This window comes from Ictidomys tridecemlineatus, chromosome 3 (assembly GCF_052094955.1).
Source record: "Ictidomys tridecemlineatus isolate mIctTri1 chromosome 3, mIctTri1.hap1, whole genome shotgun sequence".
Lineage (NCBI taxonomy): Eukaryota > Metazoa > Chordata > Mammalia > Rodentia > Sciuridae > Ictidomys > Ictidomys tridecemlineatus.
In genome coordinates, this window is record NC_135479.1 from 101,631,129 (window position 1) to 101,648,266 (window position 17,138).

Sequence of the window (17,138 nt, forward strand, 5' to 3'; positions counted from 1 at the left end):
AAGCTTTGCCAAACTTATCTTAGTCACCTGCCTCGCTCCCCTAACTTGAAGAGGAACTGGAGCCACACTGTTGAAACAATGTGGTACTATTTAGTTTTCTTTTTCTTTTTCCAGTACTGGGAATTGGACTCGGGGCCTCACACATGCTAGGCAAGTGCTCTACCACTGAGCTAGATTCCTGGCCACCCCTGCCCCTTTTATGAGACAGGGTCTCACTAAGTTGTTCAGGCTGGCCTTGAACTTGTGATCTGCCTGCCTCAACCTTTTGAGGAGCTGGGATTGCAGGTATGTACCATTGTGTCCGGTTACATTTATCTTTTTGTTAAATACTCCTTACTAGGCCAACAGGGATATCTCACTTCATTCATTCATTTGCTATTAAAAAAACAAAAACAAAAACAAAAAACTAAGCACTGTTGTGCACTAGGCATCCTGCAAGACTGAGGCTACTGTGATGACCGTAACCGTAACCAACAAGCCTCCTGCCTTGATGCATTTACAGTTTAGAGGGGGAAGTCAGGTAAGTCAACAGACCATTATTACACAGAGCCATGCTAGAGGAAGTCTGTTAAAAGCAGGAGTACCACAAGGTTTGGGCCTTGACTGGGTAGACGGTGATCATGCCACAGTGTTCAAACTGTCATCTCAAACAGGAGTACCACATCTCCACCAGGAAGGGCCAATGGTGCTACACAGGAAGGGTCATGGAAATCGAACATCTATACAATGGGGACTTATTTTCAGAGCCCCCTCAAAAAAGAAAGTAATCCTTCACACTGAAAGAATTTTTATCCCTCTTTCTTCCCTCTGCCCCAATTACAGCTCCATATAATGCAGATCCCCTGGGGACACTGTATGTTCCAGGAGGTCCTGAGACAGCTCTGCCTTTCCTGAGGCTGATGTTCAGAAACCAAAAACCACGTGAACAAGGAATAAAAACCAGAGGTCAAAAGTGAGCATCCCTGCACTGTCTCCTTGGCATTTAATGATGAAAAGCACACAGAATAATGCTGGTCATTTCGTAGATTCCTGATTCCAGAGCATGGCTGCAGTCACCGTGCTTTCTGTGCTCATAACTTCCCCAGCCACAGAACTTCTCTGGGTATTGTACTGCGTGTGGATGTCTGTGCTGAGAAAATAAAAGCCTCGTGTCCACACTGGGCAAAACCGGGCGACAAGGTTCCCAACAAGGTGCTGTCTCAGTGTTTACCCCCCATCCCAGTTAGATTCTTGTTCTTTATCCTGCAGGCTACAAGTTCCTGACTCAGTACAGTGAACACCCTGCCCAGACACTGCCCTGCTCGTATCCAGCAGGGCTACCCACATAGGACTTGGGGCAGTCACAGGTTGGGGGTGGTAGCTTTCAGCCACAGGCAACTGCTTCCATTTAGCCAATGCCTGAAACATCACTGTTTCCTCTGTGTGGGCAGGTAAAGAGACCAGGGGCACTCCTCCAGTGGGGGGTTGTAGTGGACCCTGGCCACTGTTCCTCTATTACTCTGAAACATGGGCACCCCAGCTCAAAGTTTGGATGCCCCTCTGATGTGTCAAAGGAACACACTTGTGGGAGAGCAGACCTGGGCCCTCATGCTAGGATGTGAAGGATGGTTGGCAGGGAGGGCTGAAGAGGGAGAGGGGACATCATCATTGAATTGCCCTTTCAGATGCAATTACACGAAGAGAGTGAATAGCTGCCATCCATCTCTTCTTGGAAATGAAATACAACTGGGTTTAAACTGCAGCCTGAGCAATGATGTTAGATGAAGGGTGCCCCAGCCACTTGCATGCTCCCAAGGCACGGAGCTTCCAGGGGAAGAGGTCATTTCATATGTCTCAGTCAGCTTTGATCCTTGGAGTTAGTTACTGTGCATTCCTCAGCCACATTGATTCATGTTGGTGTCCTCAGTATCCAGGACAGCGCCTCACACTGAGAGGGCTCTTACCTGTTGGTTACATGAAATTAACTGTCAAGTGATGGTGATCAGCATGGACAGGCTGGTGTCCTTTGACAGTTATTAAATACAGGTCATCTCACTCAGAATGTCTTAGGAACCACAGACCACAGCGCCACGATGTTCTTCTACTCTCCGGTTCATTTCTCGTGCCCATGTCTTTCAAGTTCTAAACTGAAGATTTCCTGTTTCCTTCCATGGAAGTAGCCAACTTGATGGATTTTCAAACGTGAAATTTTATTGGTTATGTTCCTTGGGAGCTTATATCTATGAGATATCCTTTAATATAACTACATTCTATGGTTACGGATTTGCCGTTCTGCCCGCTACTTGTTATGAATTTGTGATGTGGTTCCCGATCAGCCAGTTGGCAAGTTGTCCTCCATCTCCTGCTGTCCTGCCCCTCCGTCACCACACACCTTGCCTAAGTTCGACAAAGGATCAATTACTATGTAATTTTTCCTGCTCTACAAACTTTATTTAAAAAATCTTGAAGTAAGAAGGGAAAGAAAGGGAAAACATGATCTTTGCTACTTGCTTGAATTTAAACCTGAATCCTTGGAGATGAATAAAACTCTAATCTGTACATTATGCCACAAGTCTTCAAACCCACTCTATCAGTCAGGTCCTGGCAAGGAACATATGATCCTCTCTAGTGATAATTGAGTTTAATGAGAGGATTATTTCCCCCAAATGGGGAAGAATCAAGGGAACCAGCAAGAAATAGCTAAGCACCAGGGGATGAGCCACACATGGGCTGTTACGAGCTGAGTCCTGAGAAGGGCACTGCGTGGCAGGAGCTGTGGTCTTAGGTGGAGGAACTGCGGTGGAACCAAAGCCTGGCAGGGCATGAGCTGCCCTTTCCTCCCTCCTCCGCCCTCTGGTCTCCTTAGGGTGGCTCCTGCTGGCCAAACCCAACTGGAGGTGCATGTTCTGGGAAGCAGAGGAGGGGAGAACAGGGCAAAGGTATTTCCAGGGGGATGAAGAACACACAGCTACGCACCATAACAGTCGGGAATACACCGATAGCCCTTAGAAGAGTTCACCAAGAGATCATATACACCATGTCCATCGTATACCATCTCTGGCAGGGCTCACAGAAGTCGCAGGTAGTGCAGCAACTTGGAGTGATTCCCAGTGGGCCCGTTACCATCCCAGCCCCAGAACCCAGAGGCTCTGCAGCAGAGGCTGCCTTGAGAGGGGCCCAGAGCTGTGGTCAGTCCGGAGCCCTTTAGGCCCAAACAAACAGGGGCCAGGAGGCAAGGGAGCCATGTGGGTGTTCACAGAGCAGCCTCTCGAAGAGAGCAGGCAGAGAGTGAGCTGGCACGCCTGGGGTCACCAGCCTGTCATCAGCTCCTCCCCCTGCTCTGCATTCCTCCCTCCTCTTTCTGCTTGCCTTTTTCTTCCTTCCCTCCCTCTCTCCCTGCCTCCTCCCCTCCTTTCTCCCTCCTTCCCACATAACTGTTCACATCACACCAAGCCCCATGCTAGGTGATTCCTTTCCCCTCAGGCTACGGACGCATGGTTTCCTCCACCTTCCATGGCGCAGACCTCTCTGGAACCCTGACAGGTGACCCTGACAAAGCAGCATTTATCGGAGAACGTTTTGGCTGTGGATTTCCGACAGTGCCGTGTCGTGGAGTAACTGAGGAGAGCCACTCCTGCTGAGTGGGGACGTTTGGACTCTGTTTTGTCGCCCTGCACTGGTGGTGGCAGTGGCACCACAGTGATAGCCGCCAATGTGAGCACCTGGGAGACATGCAGCTTGGATTTTCCCACCCCCAGCCTCTCATGGTGCCTTCTTTTGTAATCAAGGTCTGACTGCGGCAGCACGTGACGTGCGACTGACAGCTACCCTTCTCCAGTCACCTGTTCAGGAAATACCTCATCCCTCTGAAAAGTTGGCCTTTACGCCTCAGTTATCCAGTCCCTTGGAGAGGCTTAGCCCAGGAAGTGAAGGCTCTTGTTAAAAACACAGAGGTTTAGGAAGCTAGGACATGATTAACCACGGGGCATTTGGCCAAATGAGCAGTTAACAGCCAGGGCCAGGAAAACAAGTGCTGATTAGTAATCCCTGCTTACAAAAGGGGCTTAGGCCCAATCCTAAAAATCCACTGTGACAGACCAGAAAATTCCTAACCTATTGTAGCTGGAACCATGCTGCCTTAAAAAAAAAAAAAGTATTAGTCTAATCAAAATGTATTCATCGGTGCCTCTGTGTGTAAAGAAAAACACCCTTTATATAAAATTATTTATATTTAAATTTAGCAGACTGGAAGTCTCCCAGGCATTCTCTATAAAACATAAAAATTAAACTTTAAACCTACTTGTGAGCTTTCTAATGGTTGATGTTTGCTTTAAAAATTGCTTTGATGTCAAATTTAGTCTCTCGTTCATGGATTCATTTAACAGATCTTGGAGCGCGGGTCCTGGGCGAGCCTCAGTGAGAAGTGGTAACAGTTTGGGAGGCATTTAGGAAGTACCAGAATATCAAACCCAGGCTGGCTCCAACTGTCCTCCACTTCTGTGCAGTTGATAGAGTCTAACGTGGGAGGCAGCATCTGCCCGGAGCTCAGGGCCTGACCACAAGGGCCATGTCTCTGCAGGGCGCCTGGCCTTCCCTCCCACTCATCATTGGGAGGTGACCAGATGGCTGGGAGGGCAGGAGGGACGTGAAGAGAGGGTTGGCGTGTTGGAGTGACGGGTATGTAGAGCCGCACTTGGGACACATTGAGTCAGGGGTCTCAGTGTGCCACTGCATCCTGCAGACAACTAGAGATGCAGGACTGGACTTGAGGCCTGCAGTCAGGACCGAGGAGGGGTCTATATCTAGAGCCCAGGGGACAAGGGTCTTCTCCTAACCGGGAGAAGAAAGCTCCCTGTGAGCAGGGTGGTCTGCAGGCTAAGTGACTGCAGGTGGAACAGGAGAGAGTGGTGCCTCACTCAGGAGCCACGCTGAGACCACAATGTGGGCCTGAGGAAGCCTGGCTCTTCTGGCAGCCCCTCGCACCCAGAGCCACTCAGGCCTGCAAAGTGTGACGTCCCCACTGCCGCAGCTCAGGGACCAGGAGTGGAAACAGGATGGAGGTCTTGAGGGACACAGGCTACTGACGGCACGGGGCTCAGGGTCAGCAGTGCCTGCCATGACCAGGCAGAAGGGGCTGACCAGAATCCAAGCAAGCAAGGAGCATCAGGTGGTCAGCTCTCCAGGACCCCTAGGGCCACGTCTCAGGTTCTTTCCCCCTGGACCCCATTCCTTGGGGTCACTCACCTCACAAGAAGTGCAAACCAACTCTACGTAGCCCCAGGGGGAAGAGTGATGTGAGGGAAAGCAGGGACAATGGGAATCACGGCCACGAGGAAGTCACCCTGCTCCAGGTTGCAGCAGATTCCTTCACCCCCAGGTCAAGGATCACTTCTGAGGGGTTGTCTTTAAATTTGGCTGGACTGACACATTTGTTCTTATGGGCTCCCCAAACCTCTCTCCCCGATAGGACAGTATTAACTTAAAAGAGCGGGGGCTGGAAGTGGAGCTCACTGGGGGCCTCGCCCAGCACAAGGCCCTGACCTTGATCCCCAGCATCACAAACAACAACAAGAACCAGAAGGACATGCGGAACGTACTTCAAGAATCCCACTTCCTACGTAGGTCCAGCCAGCAGAGGCACTACCACGGGTGGTCCAGGACAGTCAGCACTTCTGTCGCCTTCCAGAGTCACCCCTGCCCCCACACCTACAGCACCTAGGGAAGCCGCGGGGTGGGGGAACCCTGTGATCAGGCCTGGAGGACAGATGGTCTGGGGCAGATGGACATTGGAGTCCCGGGAAAGCTGGAGGGTATGAGTGCAGGACGAGGGGGCAGGATAGCCCCAGGGTGGGTGCAGAGCTGCTGAACCCCAGTCACCCTCCCTAGACCACCATGGCCGTGGGCTGCCAGCCTCTCCCAACACTCCAGGAATGGACACTCCTCACCTGGTAAACCCACTCCGCTTGTGGCTTTCTGGGTATTAGACAATTGTCCTTGATGTGAGGTTGTCCTTTGTTCCCTGGAGCTTTGTTAATTGGTCCCTGGTGATCCTTTGAGGTCTCGTGCACAGACACTCTCACTTCCTGAAATAAGTGTCCTTCCCACGTCTCCAAGCTCTGCTCAGGTGTCCACCGGGACTTACTGTCTCTGGAGGTCGGACATCCCCAGCCCTCCACCTATGCAGCGACATGGCTTTGGAACCCCTCGCTATGACGGTCTCCCTCTCTCAGTGGGTCATGAGACACCTTAGCTGGACATGATGTTCTGGCTATGGCTGAGTGGCCTGCAGAATAGCAGGACTCCCCTCCCCACTGCCCTTGCCCAAGACCACACCCCTCTCTAGCCTGGTGAGGCTGTGACCCTATCTTCCGGGATTTTCATGTCCTACCACTTAGCTCTTTTTTATTATTTTGTGGTTTTGCAACTGTAGATGCAATGTTTGTCCTGGGTGCTCCTTCTCTGATGTCTTGGGGTAAATTCCGTATGTTCGTTTTAGTTTGGCAATACTTCCTGAGTTGTTACTACGTGCCAGGAACTGCATTATGTGGGGTGGGGAGGTTTAGATGAATGAGGGCATGGTTCCTACTGCAGGGTGGCCTGCTTGCAGGAGGGAGAGGGCACCCAAAGAAACACAGTGAGGTTCAAGAAGACCCCTACCATAGAAGCATGAGGAGCACCAGGGCCCAGAGAAGGGACTCTTGGACCAAACTAGAAGTATAGGGAAGAGTGTTCAGAAAGACAAGTGTCTTGAACAGTAAGGAAGCATTAACTGGGAAGAGTGTGGGGAGATGGAGAATGAAAGAGCAAGGTCATGAAAGACCAAGGTCAAAGAAGCTGGCAGTTCGTGGTGTAGGTGGGAAGCTACAGGCTATTTGGCATTCAATACGATGTGCTGCGAGAAGGGCTGAAGTCACTGAGAACCTAACTCTTGAGCCAGGCTTCACTCAGTAGGCAAGGGGAGCTGTGGAATGTTTTGAGGTGCGTGTGGTGGGGGAGTAATCAAATATGCACCTATTACTCAGCCTCAGTAGAAAGAACGAATTCCAATGTGCTTGTCTGGAGGTGGGCAGATGAATTGGAAATACTCAGGAGTCTGATGTGTTAAGCTGAAGCAAGGGATGCTGAGGACCTTGGTTTACATGGGAGAGGATGGGCAGATCAAGCCCTGTACAGATGCAATCAGCTGACCTTGGTGGTAGACAGCCGTGGAGACAGAGAACACCACTGAAACAATCCAGAGATCTGGAGTGACTGGCCAGGAGCACGGCAGACAGCTAGCAGGGAAGAAAAAAGAGAGGTTTGGGGAAGCGTGAGGTCAAGTTTGGCCATGTGAGGTCAAGTTCAAACTGCATACTGAACCTCTAGGCATAACATTCAACAAGTAATTGGACTTATGAATCTGATTGTCACAGGAAAAACTAGAGGTGGGGTCTTCAGTTCCTCACTTGGAACTAAAATCTTAAGAAGAATATATGGAGAATATGTAAGAAAATAGCCATGGGGCCAGTTTATGGCCACAAGGTGCACCAGATTTAAGGCAGGTTTATAAACAAGCTCAGCATGTTTTCTTTGGCTGACAAAGCCAGTTTGATTTTTGTGCCTGACGTTTTTGGGAAATTTCACCTGAAAATTAGGATTTTCAGATTACCTTAGAATGAAGAGATCTGAACGCATTGGCCTTGCCTTTTAACAAAGTAGCCTCCCACCAAACCTGAGTGTCATCTTTCCCTTATGATGGAACACATGCTCTCCAATTCTTTACTGCCTCCATTGTCTTTCAGACATCAAGGTCAATGTCAAAATGTTAACTCCTACTAGTCATTACTCTGGAGCTGCTATTTCTTATACCTGTGTCTGTTTCTCTACCTCTCTCTCTCTCTCTCTCTCTCTCTCTCTCTCTCTATATATATATATATATATATATATATATATATATATATATATATATATATATATCTCTTACCTGGACTGGTAGAGAGAGTTTTTAACTTGGTATCAAAAGTGAGTAAAGAAACAGGATTACTTTAGGAAGACCAAGAAACATGGACCGAGAAATGGGAAGGAATCAGAAGAGAGGCAATTTGATAGTTTCAATGAATTTTCTAATAGTCAAAATGCTTATTGGATTTATCAGTGTAAAGAACATAGAGGTCTTTAGCAGAGTCAATTCAATGGAGGAATTGAAGGTTGGAAGTGAGATCTCAGAGATGGGAGGTGAGCCAACAGAGACAAGTCCATTTCCCTCCTTCCAGAAGGCTGGCTGGGAAGGGAAGCAGGGATCTGAGCAGGCACTGGAAAATTGACAGGGGGGAAGACCTTGTTCCATTCCAGAAGGCATCTTGGGTACAGACTGTACATAAACAGCCAATAAATAAATAAATAAATAGATAGATAGATAAATAAGGGAGGACTGATTATGAACTCCATAAAGATGACAATTTAGAAATAGGTGCCAGAGATGGGAGGGAATGAGATCAAGAGAGTAAGTGAACAGGCTGGGTTTGAAAGGGAGGGGAATCCTTATCCCATGGATGGTGAGAGGAGAGAGCTAAGGGAAGCAGGAAGCTCGTGGGTCAAGGAGTCGCTTTCTGTGATGAAGTAGTGAGAAACTGATGTGACTCCATTTTAAAAAATAAATAAATAACAGCAGCTTCTACCTCAAGGCCTGTCCTAAGGAAGGGGGGCGTGACCCTTGTCCTTGGAAAAACCCACAGATGCACTCCTAAGTACACACTCACCCTGCTGAGTTGTTTGTCTGTAAATAACAGGAGAGGTCTGCAGCACCAGGTGTCCCTGACTCAGTTAGGCTAGGTTAGGACCCCCCTAGCAACCTCCAATCAACATGAGACAGGGAAAATACCTGGAATGCCAGATGACCTTCCCAGTAGTTTATGGTGGTTGACAACATGTTGGGAAACCATGTAGTTTAGCACGTACATCCCTCGTGGACTAAACCAATCAGTTTAAAGGAATCTCTCTCTTGTATTAACCAATCACCCCTACCCAACTTGTTCCCGCTATTGAATGTGCTAATCAATGTTAAGAGTTGTTGTTTGATTTTCCCATGGTATGGAATGATTTGCTGTGTGATGTTGTGATGCATAGAGTATCCCCCCAAAACCTATAAAATCTCACTGAACAAAGGACCGGGATTCACTCCCTGGGACTGCTGCGTCGGAACCGGTTGTGAGTCCAGTCTCGAGCTTGCAATAAAGACTCTTGTGTGATTGCATCAGATTCGGCTCCTGGAGGTCTATTGGGGTCCCACGAATCTGGCATAATAGTAGGAGGAGGGGTGGGCTTCCTGGGAGAACTGTGCGTTGCAGCCCAAGATCCCCAGGAGAACGGTCGAGGGCTTTAGGGTTCCTGGGCAAGAGGGGGAAGGTGCTCACTGAGGATCATGGCAGGGTTACTGAGTAACCCCAAGGGCCCCACCAAGGCTAGGGTAGGGATCCTCAGTGATGCCAGTCTGTTGCAGTGCTGGGTGACGGAGGGCACCGTCAGTGATTTCCCGGAGCCCCAGTACTTAGGAGTCAGCTCAGGTAGGTGCATGCAAATACACCACAAGGGCATGAGGCCAAGGTGGAGTCCAGAACCTGGAGGAGGCTGGAAGTGACAAAGACCCAGCAAGAAGGTGGGAAGAATAAGGGACAAAGGCGTGGGTGGGTGGGAGTCAGGGACACAGGGGTCAGAAGGGAGGAGCCCGGCTGGGAAAAGACCAGGAGAGAGGAAGAAAGGAGAGGAAGGGAGGAGCTTGAAGGGACAGAGATGTAAGGGCAGAGACTCATTCAGAGAGAAACATGAGACACAAGCTCAGGGGGATGGTGGGATGCAGCCTGGGGTGGAGGCTCACCCAGCCTCCTGAGGCCTGGGCTTCAGAGCAACAAGCTCCGAAGGACGATCCCAACTCTGCAACCCACAGGCCAGCCTCTGGCTCCAGCCAGGGGGAAAAGAACCCAGGCCAGCCCCTGCTCTCCACCCTGCCAACAGCCCAGAGCTTGGGTTTCAAAGGTCTGTGACAACTAAATGGAGAAGGGGGTCAAAAGAAGCCTCAGAACACAGCCTTGCTGGATTGCCTTTCTTCCATTGTTCAACCTCTGAGTAAATGTCACCGGGCTCCACAGGCCTCCACACCCGGCCCATCCTGCTCCTAAAACCAGCAGACAGACTTAGAGCTTCCTTCAACATTGACTGGTCATGTGACCAAGAGTCCACTCTAGAAGGAAGGTCAGTGGAGCAGAGTGGCAGAAGAGGTAGGGAGGGGCAGTGAGGGGTGGGGAGGGGAGGAGAGGGGAGGGGAGGAGAGGGAAGGGGAGGGGAGGAGAGGGAAGGGGAGGGGCGGGAGTGAAGTTGACCAGATGATGCTCCTAGCTCCACATGATGCTCCTAGCTCCTTGGGTGCAGACACCACAGTGCATTTCACGTGTATATATGATCATAAATGAACAGACCAGTAGAGTAGAGGAAGGGGGTCAGGGAGAGGGAGGGGTGTCCTGGGCACTGAAGTGGAGGAGACTGTGATATATGCATTTAGGAATGTGTCAAACAAACCCACACTTATATGTAAGTGTGGGTTTGTTTTATTAGTGCACTAATAAAAACTTTCAGAAAGCCCACTACCCCAGGCTCTGGGCACTGCAGCTTTGAAATCTGTAAGGAAGGATTTAGTTGATCCTTCTGCAGAGTGACCTTCTCTTGGTATGAAGGGTCCAAAGACCTCACAGCCCACTCCCTGTCCCTGAAGAGTTTACTGACTAGTAAAGAAACTTGAGAGACTGTGATTTCTTAGGTTTTCCTAATGCCAGCCTGGCCCTTAGCTGGGGGGGTTGCTGGCTTCCTCTAAGTCTCCCCCACCAGAGGTATTGCCCCAGGGTGTTCTGGTCTTCCGTATTGGTATAATAACAGCCTTGTTGAGACACACCCCTTTTCCTGTGGAACTCTAAGCTACCCCACCACCATCCTCCAGTTGGATGGCCACCTTAATCCCCTGTTTCTAGAAATTCTGGAGTCTGTGACATGGGTCCCCAATGCCACCCCTAGGTTCCCTGATCACTAGAAGATCTTGCTGGACTCAGCAAATGGGCATGTTCCTGTGACATGTTACCAGGAAGGACACCAAGTAAAGGTGGCAAAGGAGAAGGCCTGAGGGGTGAGCAGGGAGGCCAGGCCAGGCTTCCTAGGGTCCCCCAACAGGCTGGCATGTGGTGTGTGTCAGTCCTCCGGCCACGTGCGAAAGGCTGCCTGTCAGGGCAGCTCCTGAGGGCCAGCGACCGAGGTCCTTACTGGGAGGGGTCACAGAGGCATCCCCACCTCACACACACCCCGATTCCAGACTCCCAGGAGGAACACAGGTGAGCACAGACCACATGGCTTACACTAAAGGTTCTGCTCCTGCAAACTGTTCTCGTTGCCGATGGAGACCCTACATCAGCTCATTGCACCACTTGGCTTCCCAGAAACTAGCCAGGGGTCAATCCTGAGACAGCCTCTATGGTGTAGCATGCTGAGGCCCCCTCTCTGCACACCAGTGTCACTACCTGTCAGTCATGCTGCACTTACCTGGCAATACCACCTCAGAGCATGATCCCTAACTACAGTTGTAGAACACACTGTGCATCCACTTCTTGCCTCTCCCACTAGAATGCCGGCTAATGGGGCAGGACGTTCCCAAATTCACTGCCTCTCAGAAAGGGCCATCTCCTCATAAGTACTCAACAAACACTGGTGGAAGGAATCGAAAAGAGACAGACTGCTCGGCCTGGTACAGATTGGGAAGGAGCATCCTTGGAATGTTCCAGAGTACAAGTCCCTCGAGGGTGGCCATGACTATTGGGATGGACAGGACCCTGAGCTGTGCTTTTCAAAGGCAACGTTGTCACCAAGGTTCCTGGCCTGGTGCACTTCCAGAGCCAGTCTCTGGAGGTGTCACCTGCAGTGACCTATGAAGAACAAAACCATCGCTCTGTATCTGCCGTTTCCTTCCCTTTCTTTTATTAAAAATCAACATTGTGCTGTGAGATTTCCCTGGGTTCCTCCTGCTTTCAGAAACATTCCTAACGTCCAGATTAAGTATATCCTAAGGGGAGAAAAAAGTGATATTCCTTTTGAAGAATAGCCATCTGTGCAGCCATGGAGAAACCCTAAAGGACTCGTGAATGGAAAGGGGTTTCCGGACCGAAAATCAGTTCTTGCTTAATGTCTTCTCTGGTGGTTGAATGGAGTAAGGTCTTCATCTTATGTAATATGAAGGGACAATTCCGCGTCCAATGAGTGTAGTGAGTTTCCCTGGAGCTACGCAGGACAGAGCCAAGTGATTACATAAACACATATGGAAACATAAAAATTTTAAAGAGAGGCTAAACACTCTGAGGGACGTGTCAACCGCAGGGAAATTCGCAGCTGGGTCAATAAGCAGAGCTCTCTTCGAAGTTACACATGGACCGGGCACAGTTCTATGACCATACTCCTGGGGAGGAAATGACTTCATGGACACATTTTTTTGTGACTCATTCTGAGAAGGAAAAAGTAAGAAATACCTTTTATCTCAGAAAACCAGGAGATAGAAGAGTAAATGCAGCCCTAACTAAGGGTGGGGTGGACTGCATGGGGTTGGACTGATGATCCATCAGTCAGGAACCTGCAGGGAGCCCTGGGCTCAAAAGGATTTGCTGGAAGGGATTTAAATTAGCAACTAATTACAGAGGTGAGGACAGGAGAATGAAAGGTGACTGGGGACCCAGAAACTAACAGTGGTGTGCGGTGAGGGCCTTTCCTCCTTCACGTCCTGATGAGAGCCAGCATGGAAGTGGTGAGGCTAGGACCCACAGAACCTCTCCTCCCAGAAGAGCTGCGGTAGCTGTGGGCAGACAGGCCAGGGCACTAGGAAAACGGAGGGGAAAGGTATGGGGAGCTGCTGGGATGAGTCTCCCAAGTCTCCTCCCTCATAGCTTCAAGGCACCTTCACCTGCAGATACAGCTCTGGGTCCTTTGAGAAGGAAACAATGACTTCACCTAGTTGTGTGTTTGTGGACATTTCATACAGCCAAGGTGCACTTGCTTTAACAAATTAAGATCATTGCCTCTTTCCCTCGGGACGCCCTGCCTCCACATTTCCCTTCCTGTCGGCTGACATCGAGGGCCTGGACAATATTTTGGTTATGGGTAGTCAGCTATTGAGTTGGGATTACACTGAATTGGGTTTGGTGCCTTATGAATGGCCTCCAGGACCTCCTTCTGTCCCCTGAGCAGATTCTTGTGAGACAGAGCTTTCCAGGGGCCAGGGTGGGATGAGAGAGGGGTGTAGAGCACCCTGCTGGGCAGGTGGCTGAGAGGACACAAGGTCAGTCAGCAATGGAGCCAGAGGCCAGTCTCTGGAAAGTCCTTTGGATCACCCCATGTGCCTAGAGGGGAGTGAGAGTTCTCTCTTGGCAAGGCACACCTGCACCTTGTGCGAGTGGGCAACGATGCAGCAGTGCACATTTCTCTCTCCTTCTTTGATGAGAATTATATACAGAAATTCCAATACAATAGTAGAATCTCTGTGCCTGCAGCCTATGAGCCAGCACCAGCACTGCCTATGTGCAAACCATAACAAATTCTTTATTATGTACCTTGTAGGCCACGACAGAAAAACAAAACAAAACAAAACAAAAAAAAAACTGACCTACATAGTATATTCTAAAATATGTAGTAATCACGGATATTGAAGAGCATGTACTACACCTCTGGCCTTGCCCTGAGCTCTTTAGACATTGGCTTGTTTCATCTTTGTGAGAACCTTCTGAAGGAGGCACTAGCGCTATCCTCCTCCTGGCTTTTATTCTCAAAAGCCTAAACACATTGTAGAGACCAGAGGGGAGAGAGGAGTACTTTTTTGGGAAGTGTCGTCAAAGAGGATTTTGTTCAGAATATAGTCCCAGGGACTAGAGCCCCCCAGTGGCTAGGCCCTGGTGCCATGGAGCTCCACCAAGCTCAAGCACCACCAAGGCTCAACTGGCATGGAAGTAGCTGCATGCAGATTGGGGGGGAACACTTATGCTGGGGCGGGGGGCAGTCGGCATGCATTAGTAGAGCGTCCAGTCCTGGCCCCCCTCCTGTGGGCCTCACATTATAATGGAGTTGACTGACTGATTTTTTTTGCTCCTCTAAGATTCAGATATATATATATATATATACACATGCTATCTGAATCAAAGGGATTAAACATCTTGGCTTCACCTCCTTCAAATTCTGGGATAATGGACATTGGCTTTTGTAGTCAAAAATAACTGATTTCAGATCTTGGCTATTTGTTTGCTATATGAACTTGAGAACATTTGTGAAAGCTCTCCTTGCCTCAGTTTCCTCAACTGTAAAATGCACTTGATATTGACTTCCTGGTGTTGTTGTGGAAATTAACTTAGTGCATGTAAAACTCCTAGTCCCCTACTACATAGCAGGCCCTTAAATATCAGTTCTTTTTAAAAATGAAAATAAAATCTAAGCACATTTTCTGGAGGAAAGTGTTAGAGAAGCATAAACTACACTGTCCTATTTCAACACCACCTAGCTAATATATTTTATGAAAAATCCCAGCTGTAATTTAAAAAATGTTTCGAACTCACCCAACATCCTCCCCCCACTTCTAAAACTGGAAACCAAGGAGGTAAAGTGCCCATCTGTGCACCCACACCCTTTCGAATATGAAATTTAAATAAAAGCCTTCCCAGTCTGTTTATACAGTGCTCCTTGGCTTAGAGGCAGATAGATCTGCTTCAATTAGAACCTAATCCTGCTCACCTCACACTTTCAATGTTCTCACTGAAACCAGCGAGAAAGAAAAACAATGGTCCATTTAATTAAATTATGCTAAAGACTGAATTCAACCCATGTGTGCATTAAGAAGTATGATTATGAATATTGATCACTGTTCTCTGCATAAAAATTCTACTCCCTGCTCCTCATTCTCTCCTAAATCAGGAATGATGCTCCCTACCCCTAGTCCCAGTTTTGATTTTATCTTAAAAGAAATTATGCACTCTAGTTCAAAACAGACTATAATCAAATTGTTTGCTCTTCTGCCTTCCTTCAACCTCCTTCCTGGATTCTGGAACTTTCTCTGTCCTTACCCTACCCATCCCATCTCAGGTGGCCACAGTGGCTTTCCATATTGGGGCAGGACCTTGGACTACTGGTGCCTCTCTGTCTTTCCTCTCTGCCTACCATCTTCTTTCTTCAGTGTTACCCATCTCTTTCTGGCAGTCACACAGAAGATGTATACCACAGTCAGTGCTAACCAGGGCCCTACTCCAATCCATCTCGGCGCCTTTGGATGACCCATGCAGAATCTGAACTGCAATCCAGGTCTCCTCGATGGAGCTCACCACCCTGACTCCCAACCACACGGTGCATAAGGGTCCAGACCGTCCCTTGGTACAGTTTGCTATGGAGAAAGAACTAGATAGACAAATTAGATACAGGATTGGGGATCGGGACAGCCACTCACATCCCTGATTTTGCCATAAAGTAATCCAGTTTTTAATAATAATGAAGCCTGGTCCCACCCCACTTAAGTTAGTTAATCTGGTGTTGGGCTCAGGATGAGGGTCTTTTTTTAAAATTGTGGTAAAAAACACATGACATAAAATTTATCATTTTAACTGCTTTTAAAGTGCTTGGTTCAGTAGTGTGTATTTACATTGTTGTGAAACTTTTTCAGCTTGCAAACCTGAACTGTAGCAGGTAAGCCAGCCTTTCCTGCTTTTTCCTCCTTCAGGCACTAGCAATTACCATTTTACTTAATGTTTTTATGAAGCTGGCTAGGTTAGATACCCACCTGAGTGGAATTCGGCAGCATTTATGTTTTGGACTGGCCTACTTCCCTTAGCACAATGTCCTCAAGATTCGCCCATGTTGTGGAGTATGACAGGAAGTCCTTCCTTTCCATGACCAAATAACGCTCCTTCACCTACAAAGAGATGCCACACTTTGTTTAGTCCTCTCTCAATGGATATTTGAATTGTTGGCAATTCTTGGCTGTGGGAATATTGCTGCTATGAACATGGGTGTGGACCTTGCTAAAGACCACTGGTTGATACGTAAGGCCTTATTCCTAGGTTTTCTATTTTATTGGTCTACGGTTCTGTCTTTATGCTGACAGCACTCTGTTTTGATTACCTTCATAATATTTTTTTGAAATATAAAAGTATGAGCTCTTCCACTTTTTCAAAATTATTTTAGTTATTCAAGATTTCTTAAGATCGCATGTGAATTTCACAATAATTTTTATATTTCTGAAAAAAAAATGCCATTAGGATTTTGAAGAGGGGTGGCGTTGACTCTGTGAACTGCATTGGGTCATTTGGACATTTCAGCAGCAGTAAGTCTTGCAGTCCACGAACATGGGATGTGTTTCAGCTTATTAGTGTCTTTTTTTTAATATTTATTTTTTAGGTGTAGATGACACAACACAATGCCTTTATTTTTATGTGGTGCTGAGGATCAAACCTGGGTCCCACCCATTCTATGTGAGTGCTCTATCGCTGAGCCACAATCACAGCCCATTATTAGTGTCTTTTAAAAATTGTTTTAAATTATGTTTTATTGTCTTTATGTACAAGTTTTTCACATCCTTGGTGAGTATTTTATTCTTTTAGATGCTACTGCAAGTGGAATTTTTCCTTAATTATTAATTTTCTTTTCAGATTGTACATTGCTAGTGTATAGAAATGTAACTTGCTTTTGTGTGTTGATTTTACATCCTGCAACTTTGCTGAACTCATTTATTAGTCCAACAGATTTCTCTCCCTTTCTCTCTCTCTGTAATCTTTAGGATTGTCCATATATAAAATCTTGTCTTCTGTGAACAGAGGTGATTTTTCTTCTTCCTTAACAACTCGGATGCCTCATTTTTTTTTTTCTTATCTAATTTTTCTGCCTAGGACTTAAGTACTATGTTCAATGAAAAGGCAAAAGTGGTCATTCGTGCTTTATTCCTGATCTTAGAAAATTGGGTATATTGAGAAAAGTTTCTTTTTTTTTTTTTTTTCACTGAGTCAACACAGTTTATTACTGAACTGCACTTTCACCTTCACACAAACTATTTCAAAGAGCTGGAACAAGTGGGGGTGGGAGGGGGGACAGGTGCCCCTCAGGAGCCAAGACCCCTAGGACAGCTTCCC

General features: G+C 47.9%; 1 long non-coding RNA gene across 2 annotated transcripts in view; it reads right to left on the reverse strand.

Moving 5' to 3' along the window:
• Nucleotides 1-11,953: 11,953 nt before the first annotated feature.
• The window catches only part of LOC110596944 (uncharacterized), a 28,151-nt gene continuing 22,966 nt past the window's right edge, over nt 11,954-17,138 (reverse strand). The window contains exons 6-7 of one of the 2 annotated variants that reach the window (XR_013436607.1): nt 15,794-15,925; nt 11,954-12,490 (exon numbers count right to left, since the gene is read on the reverse strand). This is a non-coding gene — a long non-coding RNA (uncharacterized LOC110596944). Of the gene's footprint in view, nt 15,926-17,138 lie in introns of both variants that reach the window. The other variant, XR_013436606.1, reaches the window with a different exon arrangement.